Raw genomic sequence first — 21,502 nt, forward strand, 5'->3', positions numbered from 1 at the left:
CAGAACACACCTTACAGCTCTGCCCCAGGCAGGACCAGCCATGTCTGATTATTTCTATCATTCATCCATCTCATTTCTATATCTATATCCTGTACCTTGTATGTAATCTGTAGATATTTATTTAATAATTTTCCTTCTATCATTCAGACCACACTAAGCAAACTGGAGTTTGTGCTTTAGAAGGCTATCAACCTTCTGAGCTTTCCTTTTTCAACTGGCCTGATCAAGGCTCTTCAGTAACATCAGAATATTCTGTACCAATTGCTTGGCATTTGTCCAGCATTGAGATGGTAGAGTTTTATTTTCTTTCTTTCTCCATTCTGCTCTGCTCAGGCAAGCCAGGCTTGCTTAACTTCCATTCTTTTCTGTCCTTTCAAAGTGTAACATCATCATATATGGAACAATGGCTAGCTAGAAATGAATCCAAGTACTCTGGGCCTTTAATGCATAACTGCTGACAACATTTGTTCTCCTGAGATTGCAGACACCTCTGTTTCTCACCAGTTTTAAATAAACCAAGCCATTTCTCCTATATTGAGATGATGATTTCCCTTAAAGTACGTAATTATAATCTTGTCATAATACTGAATAATTCTGACCAACTGTCTGGTTGCCTTACACTTAATCAGCCTCTGAGGAGTTTAAACCTTCAGTGCAGCAAAGAATTCTTCCCCTGTCCCGATATATTTCTGTTTTGGATATGCTCTACAGCTGGAGTCAACAGATAACATCATTTATAAATGTCAGTTTGAGTATAATCTATCTGACCCAGCTCAAATCTCTTGGGTCACAGAACAGTTTATCCAGACCTATCTTTAACTTTTTCAGTGTTAAACCCCAGGAGGAGATCTCTGTTCTTCACATGCAGGTAGGAAGGCATGAAATACAAGAAAATTATAATTTACTTCTCAAGGGAAACAATTTCCTTTCTTCTGAAATCAATCGCAGTGGCATTCATGTAAAGAAATAGCATGTAATTTCTTTTTCTTTTCTCTGTATTCTGTTTGTGCATCTTGAAGGAGCATTTAGAAGTGAGAAAATTAATTTTTAAATCATGAGAACACCAAAGCACAAGAGATAGGTGATTTAGCTACTTAGTAGTCCAATTGAGGGGGCATCTCCATAGACTTTCTAGCAGCTCAGAACCCTGAGCCATAAAAAGGAAGAAAAAAGCAATTACAACAATTTCATTGTAATATTTGACACTCTTTGTTAATTGTTAGAACCAGATAAAGCAAAATTTATGAAATTCCTTACAATCTGACATAGTTTTTCTATACATGTTTGGTCTGCTTCTTTTTACTTCAAGCTTTTGATGTTTTGCCAGACATGCAAAGGAAGAAGCACTCAGATTAAAAAGATTGAAAAAACATGCTCTATCTCCAAGAGTTCATCAATATCACAAAAAAAAACTATTTTCTTGAGATGACTGGTCAAGTTTAAATTATGCTAGTTTAGATTGAATAAAATCTGTTATCTCTTCCTTTCTTTTTCTGAATTCCCTGATATCCCTTGCCAGGGATGTGCTTCATAGAAACTATTAATTTCCAGATTTATATTTGCATGGCAGTGAACAACAGTTTGACCTTAGAAATAAAATTAATCACTGATTCTCTATGAGTTGTCTTAAATGTCTTACATATATTGTGCTACAATGGGAAGCCTCTTAATAAATCCTCTTTGCTACCATTATTGAAGAATAAAAACTTGACTTTTTGAGCCCACAAAATGAGGAATGTCATGTAGGGTGTAGAGGAACCTGAGTAGTACAGAGTAGGCTGAGAATCTACAAGAAGTGAATGACAAAGTGTCTAATATTTCTGAGCCTGTTGAAGCACCTGTGGGTTTAGGATATAGATTTTTTTTTCGAGTTATCCCTTTGTTCTTATAAATGCACACTTGAGGAGGAAATTCATGGAGCTGTCAGTCAAATCCCTTAAGGTCTTAGGAAGATTAACTGAACCATTAGGGAGATTAATCTTTAAACACTTATACTGCCTCTTCAACCTCAAATGTCAATGCCAGGCAGATGGGCTGAATTTTTTTATTGCAAGGGATACCTAATAACAGTGTCTCAGTTTCCTTATAGTCCATCTAATTACAATTCATAGAAAGATGTATTGAGATGTACTGCACAAGAAATCCACATGTCCCAGAAAGGAACCAGCTCTCACCAAATTAATTAAGACAACAACACTTAAATGCAAAGCTGATGATTGGTTTTAGGAATAATCTAGTGTTTTTCACAGAAATTTTTTCTTACACCTTAGGAGCTTGAAGGGCATTCTGTCCACTACAGTAATTCCACTGAATATTGAATTCCTGATTTTTAGAAAAAAAAAAAACTGAGGAAAAAGAATAGATAAATATATTCTACATACTTGCAGAGTACATGAGAATATAAAGATGCTTCTCTGCTGCAAGTCTCACATAGCATATAATCACACTATGCAACCTGAAATTATATACATAAAAATTAATGTGAATATAGACCTGTAGAATGTGGATGACATATTTCACTATTAGTTTAAAAAATTCATTAACAATATTCAAGGGATTATCTTACTTCGAAAACACACAGGAAATTCAGAACAGATGGACTGTCAAAGAATTCTTTTTCCATCATATCTATAGCCTTTACTTTGTACTTGCTGTTACATGAGTTTATTCACCCAAGTGATGCAAATAATCAGGATGCCTAGATGCTTCCAGTTCCTTCCTTCTCCCTTCCCTGCAGGACACTGAAAACTCTTATTTCCATAGACAGAAATTATTAAGTGACCAGAGGAGCTGTTAGTATTGAATTTTCCAAAGGAGATTACGTATCATGTTCAGACTGAGTATCACCAAGAATCACAAGACTGGTATTTATCATTATATACCAAGATACATAAAAGGAATACCTCATTTTTAACCTGAAACAAATGCAAATTTAGAAGAAAAACACATAAAGGAGTCCTGTAGGAGCCATTTGCTTTCTTAGTGTCAGAACCCAGCAGATCCCCCTACATGTGCTGGCGCCTGATCCTCCATTCACGTGTGTAAATTCTGTCACGCTGCCCAGTGCCAGGAGGCCACGCTGCCAACCCCAGAGGTTGGGGCCACGGCTAACAGAGACTCAAGGCTGCTGCCAAGGTCCTCTGCCTCAGGAAAAACAGGCAAAAAGTGAACACAGAATCTTGTCTTTTCTTTTCCCCCATTCTGCATGGAATGGGACCATTTACATGAAGATTCTCCTTCTCCCAAAAAGGGTTTGAAGATGCGTCAGAGGGGATCACAACTCTCAAAGATAAGCTGAGGGGTTTTCTCAGAGCTAGAAAACCAGACTCAGAACAAGAATGAGAAGGAGAAATCAGATGTCATCAACTCCATTTCTCTGTGACTACAACCCCATATTGGTGATGTACATAGATTTCCACATAAAAAAGGGAATCAATAGGAGCCCTCTATCTAGCCGCATAGTTGTTCACATACCTTTTTTCAATTCCACCCACTTTTCTGGAGTTTTCTAACCACATTTTTTCTGAATTATGATCCATTTACCCTAAGAAAGCTTTTTATTTACCTCTTACAAACATCATAACATTTTCATTTTTATCTTTATTTTGAATTTACCATATGCTTAGTGTTTTTCTCACATCGTTACCTGCCAATTTCTGAGATACTACAGGTATTTTAAATTTCAGAAATTTTCTTTTTTCTGTACTTGCTCTGACAAAGTCATATCAGCATTAAATTTCTGAACTGCATCACATTTGTAGTGTGATATATGAAGTAATTTTGGGATTGGCAACTCCCAGACTGTCATAATTCTAATATTACTTCTTTGAGTGATTTCAGACAAACTGAATACCTGCTTCAGTTTTACATCAAGAAAAAGGAGATGATATATATATATTATTTAGCACAGCATTTCAACATATAGTTATGTTAGGTGCTATATGCATAGATGCAAAGAAAGGGATATAACCTACTCATACTTATATTTAAATACTTTTCTTGTCTACTTCTTTATGAAAGTCACTTAATGATTCTTTTATTTCTCAGTTAGTTAAAAACCCAAGTAACCAATTCATCATACTGAGCATTTTACTATGACTCACTACAGAGAGATCTATGCAGGTGTCATTTTCCCTTTCTCTCTACCTCAAAAAGTGAAGTATAGACAATCAAGGTCACCAGGGAAACTCCCCTCCCAGATTTCAATTCGTTCTAGCCCAGCTTTTAGTGGAATACTTTAAAAATTAAGATACATTTTTGAAAGACTGTCTCTCAATGTCATAAAAGAACTTATAATCATGAAGAATATAAGAATTTTTAAAGTCATGAAAAAAGAAGTCTAACTTGGAATTCTCCCCAAAAAAGTACAAGATATAATACAAAGATGATGGCAGATTATTGAATCAAATCCTTCTGTGAAATAATAGATATTATAGTAACAATATCTTGAATGCTCCAAAACCAAAAAACATTAATTTTTAAAGAAGTTTAAAATATTCTATTCGACATTTGTGTTTTCCATATTTTTGTTTAACACCAAATTAAAACCAGTTGATTGGTAAAATTGGAACCAACAAAAGAGAAAATAAAAGAAAAACAATATTTATGTTTCAGCTGAATACTAGGCCATTCTTTCTATTCACTTCAGTGATGCCTGTATAATTTCCATCAGTGGAGCCCAATAAATATTTTAAACCTTTGGAGAAAAAAATGAAAGGGAAAAAAATCACAGTATATATTTATTTTTTTATACAATTGTGGGTCTGAAGCTCAAATCTACTACAGTCATTTAAACAGCCTCTAAGACACTAGGTAATAGCTTCCCAACAGGAATAATGGTTTTCCCAGTCTAATCTAACAATCCTGTGGTTTGGGCTAGGCTTCTTTATTATTTTTAATTCTCTTTTTTTTAGATTTTAAATACATCAGTTTCTTTTGGTCTAAGTCCAGCTAGTTTTATCCTCCCAAGAATATTTATGCAGGCCAAATTCTTGAGGTCTGCATCTTCAAAAGAAGCTGCTACTACCGGATTAAATTTTTTTACCAATGAAAAGTTAAGATGACATGACAGAGCTAGCTGAGATGGGGATATATTAGGATATTAAAAAGGCTCTCCCTGTGGCTGGTTACACTCTTAAAAGTTAAATATGGTACCTTCATATTTAAACATCGATCTTGAAAGGCCTTTGCACCTAGACAAGGACCAGTGGTACCTACAGCCACAGGAAACAAAATTTGTATAAAAACAATATAGGAGCTCATCAGAACTTTTATGCATTTTATTTCCAAAAGAGTGGTAAAAAAAAAAGCCAAATTAAGCATGAAGAGAAGCTCCAGGAAATGGAAAAAACATCACAGCTATTCTCAGTTTCAGGGTAGGACCAGTATTCCCACCTCTACCTTCTGAATGTAGCAACAGCCATAAAAAATATTTTTGTAAGTTCTGAAAAGCCCATCCATCATTTCAAAACATCAATACAACCTGAACCTAAAGTACCAATCTCTCAGAAATAATCACTAGAAATATAAACTCACAAATGTTGAAATAAAATGAGAAAGATGCAACCAATTATGGCTTCCTTGTGCTGCAATACTCTGCATTCTGTGGCAGGAAGGATAATTCCTCACACACTGCAAGCCATCAGAGTTTTACAGATTGCATTCTGGAGTACATTTCAATTTTTTTTTCCATTTTTCATTATTGAGGAGGAAAAAGCCAGGAATAAATATGTATATTATGAGGAGTAATAAGTGTTCTGACTTCAGCCTAAATAATAAAGCAATATTGAGGTAAGATATGTCCAAATGTGAATTTATTCCTTCAGAAGTTTATTCTGGTTAATATAGTAGTCATGCATACTTTGACCTCCAGTATGATTATAAAGAAAATACCAGGGTAAAGCAGCTGATTTACACTCACCAGAAAGATAAGTAGATGCATGTATGAGAGACAGAAAATTTAATACTGTGGAGCTATTAGCTAAACTCTCTTTATTCCAGGACTCCCATTTGACAAGTGGCAGTCATTAACAACTGGGAAGAAAGACAGCAGACGTGCTTCAACAGACATCATGGAAAATTTCTGTCAGAATTAAAGGATGCTCTAAAAACGTCACCTCCAGGGAGAACATTATGCACCCACTGATTTTCTTTTTTCCTTTGATTTGAAAGGTTCTGAAGACTAATGAGGGCTCAAATATGCAGACCTGAGTCATGCTTCTCTCTTTACTTAAGAAATTAAGTTGTCTATCAGCCTCAGTTACACAGTTCTACAAACAGTTAATATTCAGCACAGAAGTAGAGATGCTGGCTGGAAAAAAAAAAAAGGAAAAAAAACCGAACTAAAAAACAAGAGCATCTTGACTCTCCCATAGCTATTAGAAAAGCAGCAGAAGCACAGACAGATTTCAAGTGAGCTTCCTTATGCCCAGGATAAAATACAAAAACATTAATTTACAACAGCCAAGACAGCTGCTTCAAATTCACTTTAGGCAGCAAGGCAGCAGTGGCACTGCTTCTCCATCCTTTATAAATATATCCATCCTGGTATTCCCCCACCTCTGAGGAATGATCCTCTGGCTTTTCCTGGTGCAGGATTAGCCTGATAGCACAGACAGAGTCTGTGGGTGTGTGGCTCTCTGTGATATGAGAAGGAATATTATTTGTCTAATTGCAAGCCAAAGATTTGCCTGTAGGTTATATCCTGACCCTGTGATCACAGTCAGTGCATGTAGGTGTGAGCTTAAGCATGTAGGGAGAGTGAGATACTTCAGTAGATCAACTGATACAGTTGTCAACCAAAGACTTTTGGATGCTCAAGTCTTTGGTTTACAGTTGTCAACCAAAGACTTTTGGATGCTCAAGTCTTTGGTTTACAGTTGTCAACCAAAAAGACTTTTGGATGCTCAAGTCTTTGGTTTACAGTTGTCAACCAAAAAGACTTTTGGATGCTCAAGTCTTTGGTTGACAACTGTATCAGTTGATCTACTGAAGTACCTCACTCTCCCTACATGCTTAAGCTCACACCTACATGCACTGCCTGTGATCACAGGGTCAGGATAACCTACAGGCAAATCTTTGACTTGCTTTAGACAAATAATAGTTTTGGCCTTATTTGTTCTTTGAGTCACCTGTTGAAATCTAAGCAACTTTATATGAAATTTTTCAGCACTTCTTTATAATTCTGAATTTATTTTATTTTCACACAGAATGTAGGGCACCTGCCTTTGGTGAGTTATTGCTAAGGCAGGAGGACCATGTAAAGGGAATGTGTCCCTGATCTTTTGCAAGGACTATTTCAACTGCTTGTAAGTGTTGCCATTAAGACATATGGAAAGATACAAGGAGTATGTTTTTTTTCTTTCATAACTCCCACATCATTTCCATAAAAAAAAATGAACTGATGAATGTGTTCTCAGAGTTAAGGAATTTATCTTCCCAGAACTAAATCAGTATATTTTTAAAGGAAAGTTCACCCTGTGTTCTTTCACTAAGCACCCTTACTCTGCTGCACAGATAAAGAAATGAGATGGAGTCAGCAATCTCTGCTGCCATCTTCTGCTGCTTCTTTCCATGCAACCAGTGCACAAGGGACAGAAACATTGAAATCTCATGCTTTCTGAAATTAAGTGTTACAAATGAAATGCTGTAAATCAAGAATCAAAGCTCTGTCACACAGTCACAGAAATTTGGGAAGAAAATGTTTCTGAATCCCACTCAATCACCTTTATAGCACAGAATTATTCATTGTGATATGTGCTCCCATCTCACTGGGACTCTGATATCTCTCATAATAAGTTTTATATTCTCCACAAAAGCTTCCTCCTTCTAGCGCTTCCTTAGAGCCAGAGACTGCTGCCCTTTGTCACAGGGTAGATATTCCTTTTTTTTGTAAGTACTTCAGATTATTTTAATGGGACACTATCCACTCAATCCAGTTTTTGAAACAATATAGGTGTTGGGGCAGTCTTTGAACAATAGAGTATTTCCCCCCTCCAGTAGCAATTTCCTCAGACATGTTTATAATTCCCTCATTTTCTCAATGTTTGGTGTCAGGTCAAACACCATGAGAACAATTTCCTCTGAGACATGGAGCTTGCTTGCTTCCCACTGCCCTAAATTCTTAACATATCTTCTGAATATGGGTTAGCTAAACTACCTTTACTTTTACCTTTTATATGTGTTTTGTGCTTAAGTCCTTATCCCCTCCCTCATTGCCACTCTTTTCTATGGTCTTTTGTTATTTGTGATTGTCAGCTTCTGTGTATACCCATCCAGACCATTTCTGCTGCCTTACAACCATAAACAATTTTTCTTCACTCACTTCACTAAATCTCATTTGTTTCCTCTTCCCAACAAATCTCAGTCATCTATTGCACTACATCTTCTGCATTGCACTACATCTTCTGCAATGAAATCATCAGCATATACAACATGGATTTGCATCAACTGGTCAACTTTTCTAATAGCCTTACCAAGAAACAGTATCAGAGCTATCAGATAGCTGTATCTTCCTAACAGTTTCATTAAAGATGCTAAAGTTTTGTGACTTTTGGGTGTAGATAATACATTATCACATGCTTTTCTGAAGGGTAAAAAAGGACAAATACTTTTATAACACTCCTCCTTGCTCAATGGAATAAACACATAGAACATAAACATAGCAAGAATAACAGAACAGTCAAGAATCTGTTAGGCATTTTCCTTTGATTTCTTTTCTGAATGTTACCCCTAGATTTTTAGTTCTCTTCTTGATCTTCTACATATAGATGTATACCTTTCCCATCAGGGGACTAAAATTTAAATCTCAGTTATCATTTTTATCCTTCATCAAGTACCCAGAACTGCATTTTTCTTTCAGATGCAGACAGGACATAAGTATTAAACTAAGTCTTTAGTCCATAAAGAAGTTAATATACAAATTTCAATCTATGTCCTAGAGGAAAAACCTTGATTGTTGACACATGCAGTGCAGAGATTCCATGACAGATTTCAGGGACTTTCTAAACATATCCACTCTCCTCAACTATTGCACAATGACAAGCTTTATAAAAATAATGTCCTTTCATAAAGTTCTCCCCTCTCTTTACTGTATCCTTTCTTGTGACCATGCTGTGCTTCAAAAGAAACATTTCTCATTAAACTTTGTCAGCTGGTTGTTGTATTTCATTACTTGTGAGTTTTTATCTTTCCTGTATTATCTGTTTTTCATAATTCACATTTAAACTATCTCTGCCACAAAAGCTATAGAACCTTTTTGACCACACCTTTAGAGATAAAAAGGATATAATTCTATATCATCAAGCATAAAGTATCCCCAAAGGATATGCATAAAGAAACACAAGTTAATGAAAAGCCACATATCACATTTTTATTAGTATTATAAACCCATATTGTGCCCTTCTTCTCCTTAATGCCCCAGACTCCCTGTTAACCAATTTCACCCTTTCACTGGAAATTTCAGAAATGTGGTCCATGATGGTTTCTGCAACCTTGGTAACTAAAATAGTTTTTTGATGAGATGTCCTTGGTTTTCTGCCCCTTCACAATTACTGCAGCAAGAACCCACCCCTTGTACAGCTCTTGGTACCTGAAAATGCCTTTGACTTCTTACTACCTTAAATGCAGCATCATTCTGCTTCACTGTAGCATTCTCATTTAAAATGTGTTTGGAAAATATGTATTAGTCTTACTTGCTTAATCTCTATTCTTTTTCTCTTAAATCTGAAGTCCATTAAAATGTTCCTAACTAGAAGCCTTATCTGTGTAAGGAGACATTATTCTGAGGGAATGTTCTGCCTCATTTGTTGGGCATAGATTAAGAGACAGACAGAAGTAATAAGAAATGAAAGAATGCTGTGTTTTGTAGGCAGGAAGAAAAAAGGGCTTTGTCATGACTGCATTGAATTTTGTTAGCATTTCTGTAAAAATGAGGCATTCTTTCAAATACATTCCCTGACCACAATGCAACATACTGTCCTGGGTCCAGTGTAGTATGAGACGCAATATAATGAGAAAGTAAAAGAGAAACAAAACAGCATATGCACAGCTTCTTACCATCTGTTCAACAACAATTTTTTTCTCGTCTGTAAGAGAAATAAATGTGGGAGTTGGAAGTACAAGAGTGTTTGCAACCTGCAATGCCCAGGGAGTTTGGGAACATGGTACCTCATGGTCACTTGTGTCAGCACATCTTGTGGTCCTGTCACCACATAACTGCACCCTCAGGCCTCATCAGAAAGCGAGTCCTTACAATTGTAGTCTTGTGGAAACCAGACTTTTGTCCTGAAATATCTTTGGTCTGAATAGCTTGTCATCCACTGTGTCTTTCCTTAAATACTTAAACCTCTGCAGAAATGGGCACATAAGAGTGATGACAACATTTAAGGCAACATCATTTTAAAAAGCAGAAGAATGATCAGTGTTTTCTCCTCCTGTTTGTTCTAAACTCTCAAAACTTTTAGTAGAGTCACAAAAATCTGTTTTGCCACTCTTTCTATTTGACTGTGAATAAGTTGAGTTTTCAAAAGTGACTCCTAGTTTCACTCATCTCAATTTGAATTCTAAATTTTCAGTTTTCTTCTTCTCAGTTATGGAAGAATTACATTTTTACATCTTCTAATATATACTTCTGTATACTTATGGTCCTGTAGCCCTTGCAAAACTGATTTCTGGACATCTAAAAATAAGTAATTAAAAATTACCCCCAAGCATCATATTCATGAAATAGAAAGCACTTCACCACTCTTTAATCATTCCCATTATTTTACATTATTATTCTATTTCCAGTTGTGTGAAGAATGTGTTAAAACATTATCTAAGCAGAACAAACATAAATGAGCTGCACAAACTGATTTCTGAGACACTAGTTTTACTAGTTCACTTATTTCTTTCTGCTTTAGACAACAAAAGACCTATGGTTGTTTGTTAATGGCAGAATTCAAACATATTCCTTTAGCTATCCTTAACCTTAGACTTCCTGCAAATACCAGGCTGCCAAACAACATTGTTGGAGTCAGCTGCACACATTTGATTGAATGCTGCAATATCTCTGCATAGAGGAATGTCTAAATGCTGCCTTTCTTTTCTCCCTTATCACTGGCACAATGTGTTGCCCAATTGAGCATCAGCAGCCACAGCAGTTGCACCTCCAGAACAGTGAAAAGAGTCATAGGACTTTTCCTTTTAATTACTCTAAAGTGCAAAACAGCCTAGTTTCCCCTGGTGATATTATTCCTTTGTGATGAAGTCTAGATTGGATTTATGCTTTTGCTCCAAATGGCAGATTAAGAAATGCATGAATATTAATTTGCAGTATGTTTTGAAGACTATGTTTACAGTAATTCTGTGATTACTCTCTGGTAATTGTATCCTAATAATGCTAGTTGTTTATATACAACTTCAAAAATAAATATGAAGCAATTTCATTAGCAATGGACTCTCAAGAGATAGTTCATAATGAGGAAAAATTTCCTGTATTAAATATGGAGAGGCTGCAGATATATTCAGATACAAACAGGTGTAACATCACTAAGGCAGACAGATGCAATAAAAACTCACAAGCATTTTGGCTGGATTTTTATCAAATACCTCTTAGGAATTTAACTGAAGCACATAAATTGGACATCTGGCCTTGTTCCACAGTCAACAGAGATCAGTATAAAACAATTTAGGCTATGAGAAGTAGGCAATAAAACCAGAGAACAGAGCTGAAATTAAATATTCAGGGTGTAGTCAAGGCTTTGTTTTATCATTGTGATCAATGCCTTTAAACACCAGAAGGAATCCAAAGGATTCTCAGGATTAGTGAGAATGCCAACCTTCAGCAGGAAATTATGACAATGGCAGTTCTGGACACATCACATCTTTCTGCACCACTGTGCTATCAGGGACCATCTAACTCAGGTGGCATGCAAAATCACAGCTTGTGAACCGAGATTCATAAGTGAACACAACTAAAAGTTGGGGTTGCTATTACATGATGAAGTCAATCTTGGAGCAGTACCCACACCCCTTCACCAACTTCTTTTCAACCTTTTCTTGGACATACAGCAAACTCCTTTCTTTCTGCACCAATCTGATAGCTACTTAGTAGTTGCTATGTAGTGAACAATTGAATAGCTGTCAGGGCTGGCAATGCATGATGATGGATTAGGCAATTTTGGCAATCCTTACTGTTGGCAATTTTGGTCAGTGAAATTTGGAAAGAACTTCAGCATCGTTGGCTGAAGAGGCCTCTGTTAATGCCAGTGATTAATTATTAACAAATGTGCTGTTATTATTTTAATAAGCCTCTCAATATGGTTATTGAGCTGTAAAAAAGCTCACAACTCTCTTTAAAAGTTTGCTTCAAAATACTGTCACCCCTTCTGCTTCCAGCATGAGCCTGTATCCATGCCCAGGGGGATCTGCTGTGCCCTGATGATGAGCCCCACAGTGTGTCCATTTTACAAGAGCAGTGTGAGAGGTCACAGCATAGCAGATGCAGTCCTGCTTTTCAAGTGCAGTCTGAAGGTCTGGATCCAAACAAGTTATCCACACAAATGCGCACCTATTGTGTTAAAAAAAAAGCCCCGAGATGCTGATCACTCTGCCAGCAAGGAAGGTCCCACTTTCACTGCCAAAGGGATCTTGAAGCACCCTTTGCAGCCAAAGAGCTCCAGCTGTCACAGACTGAGCACCAGATTTGCTGTGCCTGACTGGCTCCATCCACCTCCTGGTACACAGCTACTCTCACACACACCAGCAGGAGCCAAAATCACACACTGCAGGAGAAGGAGCAAGGCTAGGCACTATGCTCACCTCTGCCCAAGATATTTTTCCTTAAAAGAGCCCATCCCCTCCTATCTGGTGCTGTCTGCCAGCCATCGGGCACCTCCTGCTCATTGCAGAGGCTGTTCCTGAGTGCCCAGCCACATTCTGCTGAGGGCTCTGGGGGCTCAGCATGGTCCTGGCAGATCCAAACCCTGCCATCTGCAACAGGGCTCCCCTTTGTGCACAGCCCTTGGGGTGGGCTCGGGACTGGGCAGGAGCCTTGTCCTGGAGCAGCCCCATTTGCTGGGAGGCTCCAGTGGGAACAGAGTCAGGCACAAGGCACTGATGGACTGGAAGCTCTAAACATGTGCTGCAATCCCTGGCTCTGTTGCCTGCCATTCCTAGAGCTGCAGCGGGGCTTGTGGGTGATGTTCCCTCAGCAGGGAAGGACAGGCTCACAGGGAGGTTTGGGTGATAGACCAAACAAGCTAGCACCAGAGAGGTTTTTATTGGGCTCCCTAGCAGAATGTGGCTGGCTTTCCCTCTCTGCATTTCACCAGAAGATGTGTTTAAATAGAAATCCATCAGCAAAGGTTATTCTTGAAATATTTTGGGCCATCTTGACCCACAATACTCTGCTGAAATCTCTGAGGCATCTTGGAAAGGCCATCATGTCCCCCAGGGTGCATGCACCCAGTCCTGCTGTGAGCAGTGCTGGCTTTGACTCAAGGGTCAGCACCAAGTTCCTCTTCTGCACTTAACCCTGCAGACACCATGGTAAGCGACAGAGGCTGCTTGCCATGAGGACATTGCCTTGGACCCACAGCTGCACCTACTGCAATCCCAAAGTTTGGAGTGTCTGCTCCAAACACTTAAGAGATACTGTTACCTTCCTTAGAGAGGGAATTACAGGCATTTGACTGCTCATTTTGGCCAGTTCATCAATGACGACACAGAAATAAAAGCTCAATAGTTTGTCCAATACTACAGAAAAAAAATGGTGTTTTTAACCAGTCAAGATTAAAATTCCCTGGAAGGTAATATTTATCTTGTCCCTTTCCACATTCCATTTAAGTTTACTTCATCCAAAATGCCTATCATTCTAGCTCATCACTTCCACTACATGTTACTCCATCCTTTTGGTAAATGTTTTCTCTCCTCTCTTATGTATCAGCTAATTAATGGAGTAACTCCATTCTTTGAATCCCAGAATGTCTTGGTTGGAGATATTAACCTTCGTTAAAAACACCCTAGGAAAAGGAGATGGGGACCTATCTCTGTAATAGATGTCTCTGTATGTCCTAGATAAACGCACTGTGCACTTAGAGCTGTTGTTACCGGTCTTGCAATTCCATTCTCGACTTTTGGACCTGTTTACGTGGCCTATCTGTCAAACATAGCCACAGCCTTCATAAAATTAACTTTTACATCTCCAGATGTCTTTACAGACCTTAAATGAGTTTTTTCAGGCTGTTTCTTGTCGCTCTTAGAGGAGATGCTGCAGAAAAATACCTGAATTCTCCATTAAAAAAATAAATTTGGGTCTTCTACCATTACTCATCTATATGTCTACCTGGGCTTTTATGCTGGATGCTGTGACTGCAGAACACTGCCAGGTTATTCAGAGAGTGAAATGTACCTCGGAGGGGCTGTCTGTCTTCTAACCTTTGCAGCATGCTGCATAAGAAGCTTGACCTCTGTCCTTCTGTATCCCCTGGCTGAAAAAGCTGACTTCAAACTCAAACAGGTGGATAAAATGAAAAATCAGATGTAGTTCAACATTCATCCATAAATCAGTCACATAGAACTCAGCCAGTTTCTTGGCAAAACCCTTGTGCAGCCACAGAAACCACACACACAACCACTGCATATTAAAAATACATTAAAGCTCAAAGGACAAGATTGAAAGAAGAAGAGTGTGTACACTTCCAAGCAATTTCTTCTATTCAGAGAAGCAATAGCTTCATTTAGGAATACCTAAGCAGAAGTGTCCGTGACACTGTTGCTGTTTTGGATGACATTTATTTTAGGATCACAGCTCTTTTAAGATCATTAATCTTATGATCTAACAAAACAACAGCTAACGTAATAATTTGTCCTGCGCCACTTTATTTTATAAGCAGCGTAAGAGAAAATGTTTGATCTTGGAGTTTGGACAGAGAAAAGTGTGGATGAGGCTACACGTACTGTACTACATCAATAGCTATCTAACCAAATACATTTCCTTTCTCAAAAAAAATGCAAGGAATTATCACATCCTATGAAACAGCTGTGTTGTAAAAACAAATTAATCCTCTTAACTTTGTGTTGTTATTATATTGCAAGGGTTCTACTATAATTATATTACAAGGGTTCCATATTGCTAGAATTTCATACCACCTTGATGTTTCTTGTAGGCAGTTCCTCCAGGCACTGACTCTCCCTCATCATCCCACCAGCCAACTGACTCCTCTCCCTCCCCAGCCAACCAATCCACTCTTTTATAACACTCTTCTCATTGGCTACAGCTGTGGCCTGTTAACATCAGGCCTGCTCCTAATCTATACTAATTAACCCAGCTGCAACACTTTAGGGTGTACAATTACTTTCTGTACTACCTTTATTTACTTATATTCTATCCCCCAACTGTTTTGAATTTCTCAAACGAGAGAGTTAAGTGCCAATCCTCATCCCTGATAATAGCACAGAAAAAGATAGGCTGTGGTCTCTAATATATGTCCCAGTGATCATGATTATTAAAATACAAAAGAACAATAATAATGAACCAGACTCTTATGGACATTAGAGGATCCACTAAGAGCATGTAACCTAAATCTGTTATTCCCTCCACAGGTGAGCTCTACATTCTCTGTATTTTAACATACTCATGGCAATACCCAGACGCAACTGCAGCAAGTAAGCACAGACAATCAGGCAGAAGATGATCTGTAATTTAGTATTTCTTCTATGACTTTTGACTACTTTACTGTTGTTCTTAGCAACAAACAGAGCAATGTCACAAATATATTTCATACATGGAGCTATATCAGCGCTTGGGCTTTAAATTTGAATCAGATTAAGTAGCACTACTGAATGCAAAATTTCACTATAATGTGTATTTCACTTAGCTGTCAGTTGCGAATCATGAACATCTTTTAACAACATCCAAATTTGTTCACTGGTATTATTTCTAGTTCATGGTGCTGTTCAAAGCACAATGCTTATGCAGCTTACCATCATAACAATGGTAAATTCCAAGATTCACAACTGAAATTTTGCTTGTCCTGTATCACCCCTCTCACCATCTCTTTTCCTCAAGTATTTGCATTCTAACATTCTCAGAAGGAAACACAAGACGTTGCAGGACAGAATAATTTGCAATCGATGCTTTTTTTTTTCACTGTTCACTGAGTCCTAGTTAAGATCCTCATGGGAAAAATAATAACAAGACACAAACAAGAAGACATTTCAATTTTAAAAATGAGAATTAACTGCTCAAATGTCTTCACTGGAAAAAAACCTCAATCCTGGCAATGTTTATCTGAGGTGAGAGAACTATAAAAGGATTTGACAAAATATCCAGATCAATGACTAACTCTGAGAAAGAGAATCAACATCTGTAATCTTTGTCTCAAGATTCATTAACGAAGGACAATAAATTATATAAGCAAATCTCAAAGGAAATATCTACCCTGTGTAACCCTAACATATCTTAACCAACAGATCTGTGTCAGAATTTAATATGATTTAATAAGGAGATCAGATATTTGTAAATATAATAAAAATATCCACAGATATAAAAATAAATACTTATCAGTATTCTGGGGAAAAAATTTGCAGGCAAGTTCAGTATCAGTTACAACATTCAGGAACTTTGAACCTGTGAAATTAATTCTGTTGGTAAAGAAACAGATAATGTTTAGAAATTGAAGTTAAATGAAAACAAGGCAAATGCTTTAACAGTAAGGCTCCTAAACAGTGCCACCACTCTAGCAAGGGTGTAGTGGATTCTCCATTGACAGAACCTTCAAGGGATCACTGAGTTTTGAGGGAGTTGTAATTTTTTATTGTTGTTTTTATTTTCATCCTGAAATATTGTCGTTCATAACAGACTCTGGTGAAGCAAGAACTACTCATGGAAACCCTCTGTATTCCATAAGAGGTCAGACTAGAGGCTCAAAATAGCCACATCTCTCTATTAAAAAAATCTATGAGCATGTAAGGCTTGACCTGAAAAATGACTTCTCAGTTTGGATGAGTGTATCACTCACGGAGAAATATACATGTACAAAATGGAATGACTGAAGCCTATATATAGCTTCAGAAGCCTATATACACCTGAGTCCTGACACTTCACTTTCCTTTGACCTTTGATAAAACTATGGATAAATCCTTTCATTTACCAGTACTCTTTGCACAACTGTAAAATATAACAATATGTTCCCACTGCTTAGTTTGTTGAGCTGCTTAATTGGTAAATATTTATAAAGGGAATCTAAATCCTTGAATTAAAGAGGAGATATGCAAATTGAATGCAGGTGTTCACAGCTCAGTAGTAGCAGAGAATGTTGTCTTCCCTTGTGCGTTATACCATCTTAGAAATAAATGTCAGCTGTCATTTTAAAAGTACTAAGGACAAGCATAATAGGCTGTTTCTGGGCAATTTGTCCTTCTTGGCCCCAGCTGACAGGGACGAATTTTCTGTATCTTCATGAATCTCCTTAATGTAGTCACTCAGGAGATGTGTAATAAGATTTGTATATTTGTAACTTTGCAGGGCTACAAGATTTGCAATTCAGTTTTGAACTGTCAGCTGTTTCCCTTCACATTTATTCCAAAAGCTCTGGCAACCATTTTTACAATACATCACATGGATATGTCTGTGCAATACCTCTTTCCCTAATAAGGAGTTTGTTTGTTCAGGATTCAGGCAAAAGACATCTGAGGCACAGTAATGCACTGTGTTGCATCAGAAAAGATCTGGACTTGCATTTGGGATAACAAAGACCTCTGCTTTATGGGCAGCTGTGACTTGGCCTGAGGGTCACAAGTGTCATGTCTGCACCCCCTTGAGGGCTTCTCCAGCACACCTGGAGCTGGCAGACACAGCCACCTAATAGCTTTGGAGAGGGAGGGTCCTTGCCCCTTTATTCCAGTGAAGGGGTGTCTCACCATTTTCTTTCTAGTCCTTTCCAACCATTAACCACTTGGTAATGGCAATTCATATTCAAATTCACTAATACCAGTGAATGGCAATTCACTGGTATTAGTTATATTTCCAAAACTGTTTACAGACCCATGAATCTTGCTTCTATTTATATTACATTCAGTGACTGTAGTTGAACCGTTAAGAAATAATCAGCATCATAGTGGGTTTTTTTCCTAGAATTTGAATTAGTTAATTTTGCTCTATTTGGTCTTCCCCTTTTTTGTCCTTATTTTGACATTAAAATCCCTCATTTTGGCCTTAATGTAAGGGATGTGGCAAAGTGGATAGAAAATGTCAAAAATGTGTACCTGAACTACAAGGTTTTCATCTTTTTCCTAACCAATGAGAGATTAATTATCTCAGAAGTAAGGAAGCAGATCACAGGGAAGAATGAACATTATGAAATGTCCACGTCCTTCAGTTACCTGAAATTAACTGCACCTATTTTAACTTAATGACTGAAACTTGCCAAATGAACCAGAGGAAATTCCAAATTCCATCATGCTCTCTTTCCTTAGTTTCTATCTCCTGACTGCTAATTTTACGTCATGTTTGCCCTTTTAAAAAAGAAATCACTAGATATCCAAGTGTATTAGGTTTGCATGGCCTGGTTTTTGATAGTGGGGATGCCTACAGGCCCTGCTTCTGTGAGAAGCTGCTAAAAGCTTCCTTCAGGTCCAGTGGAGTCAATCCCTGGAAGGTCCAAACACAGATGTGCCACTGGCCAAGGCTGGGCAAATTAGAAATAGTGCTAGAGCCTCTGTGATAACAGATTTAGGAAAAAAGGAAAACAAAAAGGGCTTGTACAGTTTTAGTTGTGGCCAGAGAAGAGTGGGGTGAGAACATGTGAGAAGAACAATTCTGCAGACACCAAGGCCAGTCCAGGAGGGGCAGGAGGTGCTCCAGGAGCTGGGATTCCCCTGCAGCCCATGGTGCAGACCACGGTGAGCCAGCTGTGCCCCACAGCCCTGGGGTCCATGGGGATGCAGAGATCACCTGCAGCCCGGGGAGGAGCCCAGGCTGGAGCAGGTGGGTGCCTGAGAGGAGGCTGTGAGCCCGTGGGAGCCCTGTGGAGAGGAGCCCAGGCTGGAGCAGCCTGTCCTTGAAGGATTGCACCCTGTGGGATCATGACCCATGCTGCAGCAGTCTGGGGAGTACTGTGGCCCATGGGATGGAATCACATTCAGCGGGTTGCAGGCAGCTGCTGCTTGTGGGGTGGAGCCAGGTTGCAGAAGTTCATGGAAAACTGTCTATAGTATGAGTCGCAGTAAAATATGTATTGTTTAAGTGGCCTTGCCCCAATCCTAGTTATTCTACATGGGCTGCAGCTGTGGCTAGTGAAGATAGCTGGGATAAAAGGGGGGTGGGCTGGTTGGTCAGGGAGAACCTGGAAGGAGCCCTAACTAAGAAGTAGTAACAAGCAGAAGAAGTTGTCTGTGCTGTGAAGAACTGCCCCCAAGAAATATCACCAAGAAGGTATGGGACTTTAGAAATATGATTGTGGTAGTATGGAACTCTAGAAATATGATAACAGCAATATGATAACAACAACTGTCTCCATGGGAGGGACCCCATGGTGCAGCAGGGGAATGACTTCTCTCCCTGAGCAGCAGGAGAAACCGCAGGTGATGAGCTGACCATAATCCCCATTCCCTGTGTCTCTGCACTGCTGAGGGGCGCAGTAGAGCTGGCAAGTAGGGAGGAGAGGGGGAACATGATTTTATGGGCTAATTTTATTTCTCATTACCCTGCTCTGATGCTGTTAGTAATAAATTCACTTCATATTTCTAATTAGGAGCCTGTTTTGCCCATAATGGTATTTGATGTGTGATCTCTCCCTGTCCCTATCTCAATCCATGAACCCTTACTTAAATTTCCTCTCCTCTGTCCAGTTTGCAGAGGGGAGTGAGTGAGCAGTTTTGGTGGGTGCCAGGAATTGGGCCAATGTCAATCCACTACACCAGTTCAGTAGGAGTTTCTGCTGCATGCTATTGTTTGCCTGTAGGATTCAAAGCTATGCACAAATTCTAATGTCCCTGCCAATATTTCCACTGGTTCTAAAACAAGCTCTGCTCCTGCTCCCACTGATGTAAGGGGCAGGGAATAATATTCATGCTGAGCATAAATTCATTCTAGCCTGAGCAATACTGAAAAGATTTCGTTTAAAAGAAGGGGGAGAAATTATAAGCATGAGCTCTAGGAATCATTTAACCAAGGGCCCTAAACATTCTGAATTTTTACCAGAAATAGATGAGAAACAACTGTTTTCATTCCCTATTGAGATCCTCTGGATACTGGAAAAGAAACAGTTTCCCTGGGCAGCCTCAGAGCATGATAGTGGGAACATCTCTACAAATTGATGATATTAACATGTTGTGCTGTATCTTTTCTTAATGTCTTCTTCCAGACTGTTTTTTCTGTTTTGCTGGATTCATTTATTAGTTGACATAGACATTTTTTATAAAAGCCAGCAGCACATGTTGTGGCTCAGAGTTTGTCTGTAAGGTGTACTTTTCAAACTTCATACCAGATTCAGGCTGTGAATATATTTTCGTGTGCCTCTGTGGCTGTTTCTTCAGGATAGAGGTAAATAAATAGTGCAAATACCCTTTCTCTGCTTACTTCAGATGTAGAAGCTTCTTCCAGGCAAATATTAAGTACCTCAATGGAAAAAATGTGTAACAGAACTTAGAACTGTCTGTTCAGAAAAAGACACCGGTGAAAAACAATCGCTCAGACTGTCTCAAATTTTCTTTAAAAATTATACAGATCTTAAAAAAATCTCCAGTGACTTAGGCTGTTGGTGGAAACTCTTTATGTTTACTATTTCAAGTCTAGAAAGCCTCTTTCATTGAAACAAACCCCTCAGCTTACTTCTGCCTCACATTTGCTCATCACTAGCATCACCCATGTATCAAAATGGATCACACAGCTTCTCCACTCCATGGCTGCCTTGAATTGTGGAACTGCAGCAAGGTCCCAGCCCAGCAGTGAAGCTCCCCAACAAGGAACATATGAAGAAGACTCTCCCAAGAGGCTCCCCCTCCAAGAGGAGCTGTTAAAGCATCCTTTTCCACCTGCAGCCTTGACATGTGGCCATTTTTCCATCAAGTGCTGCCAGATTCCCAGCACACAAGTGAAACATATTCCACTCCATGGGACAGAAGAACACAATGTGCCTGGTCTAAATGCAGCATTGAGATGAAGGAATTCCTTCATGTCTGGAGATATGTTACCCATGGCTGAAGATGTGTTACATCTAATTTCTCTCTCCTGTAATATAACAGTCAAAAGTGCAGTCAAATAAAACAAAAATGCTGACAAAATACTTTCCACTCCCTCGTAGACATTGCTACATGCAAAACACATGGCAGGAACATATGCAGCTCACCACTGAATATGTGTGCTGTGTGTTCAAGCCTATCTGAGCTGAAAGTTCAGCTCCTTCTTGATACTGGCCCAGGAGCAGCTGAGCTCTCAAAACTCCCAGTGATTTCTGTTATGTGGAAGGTGTGAGCAAAATTTCAATGCGTTGCGCTAAATCCATTTCCAAGCTTCTTG

The sequence above is a fragment of the Melozone crissalis genome, unplaced genomic scaffold (genome assembly GCF_028551555.1).
Source record: "Melozone crissalis strain CALT ecotype California unplaced genomic scaffold, PUWL_Pcris_2 ptg000018l_1, whole genome shotgun sequence".
NCBI lineage: Eukaryota > Metazoa > Chordata > Aves > Passeriformes > Passerellidae > Melozone > Melozone crissalis.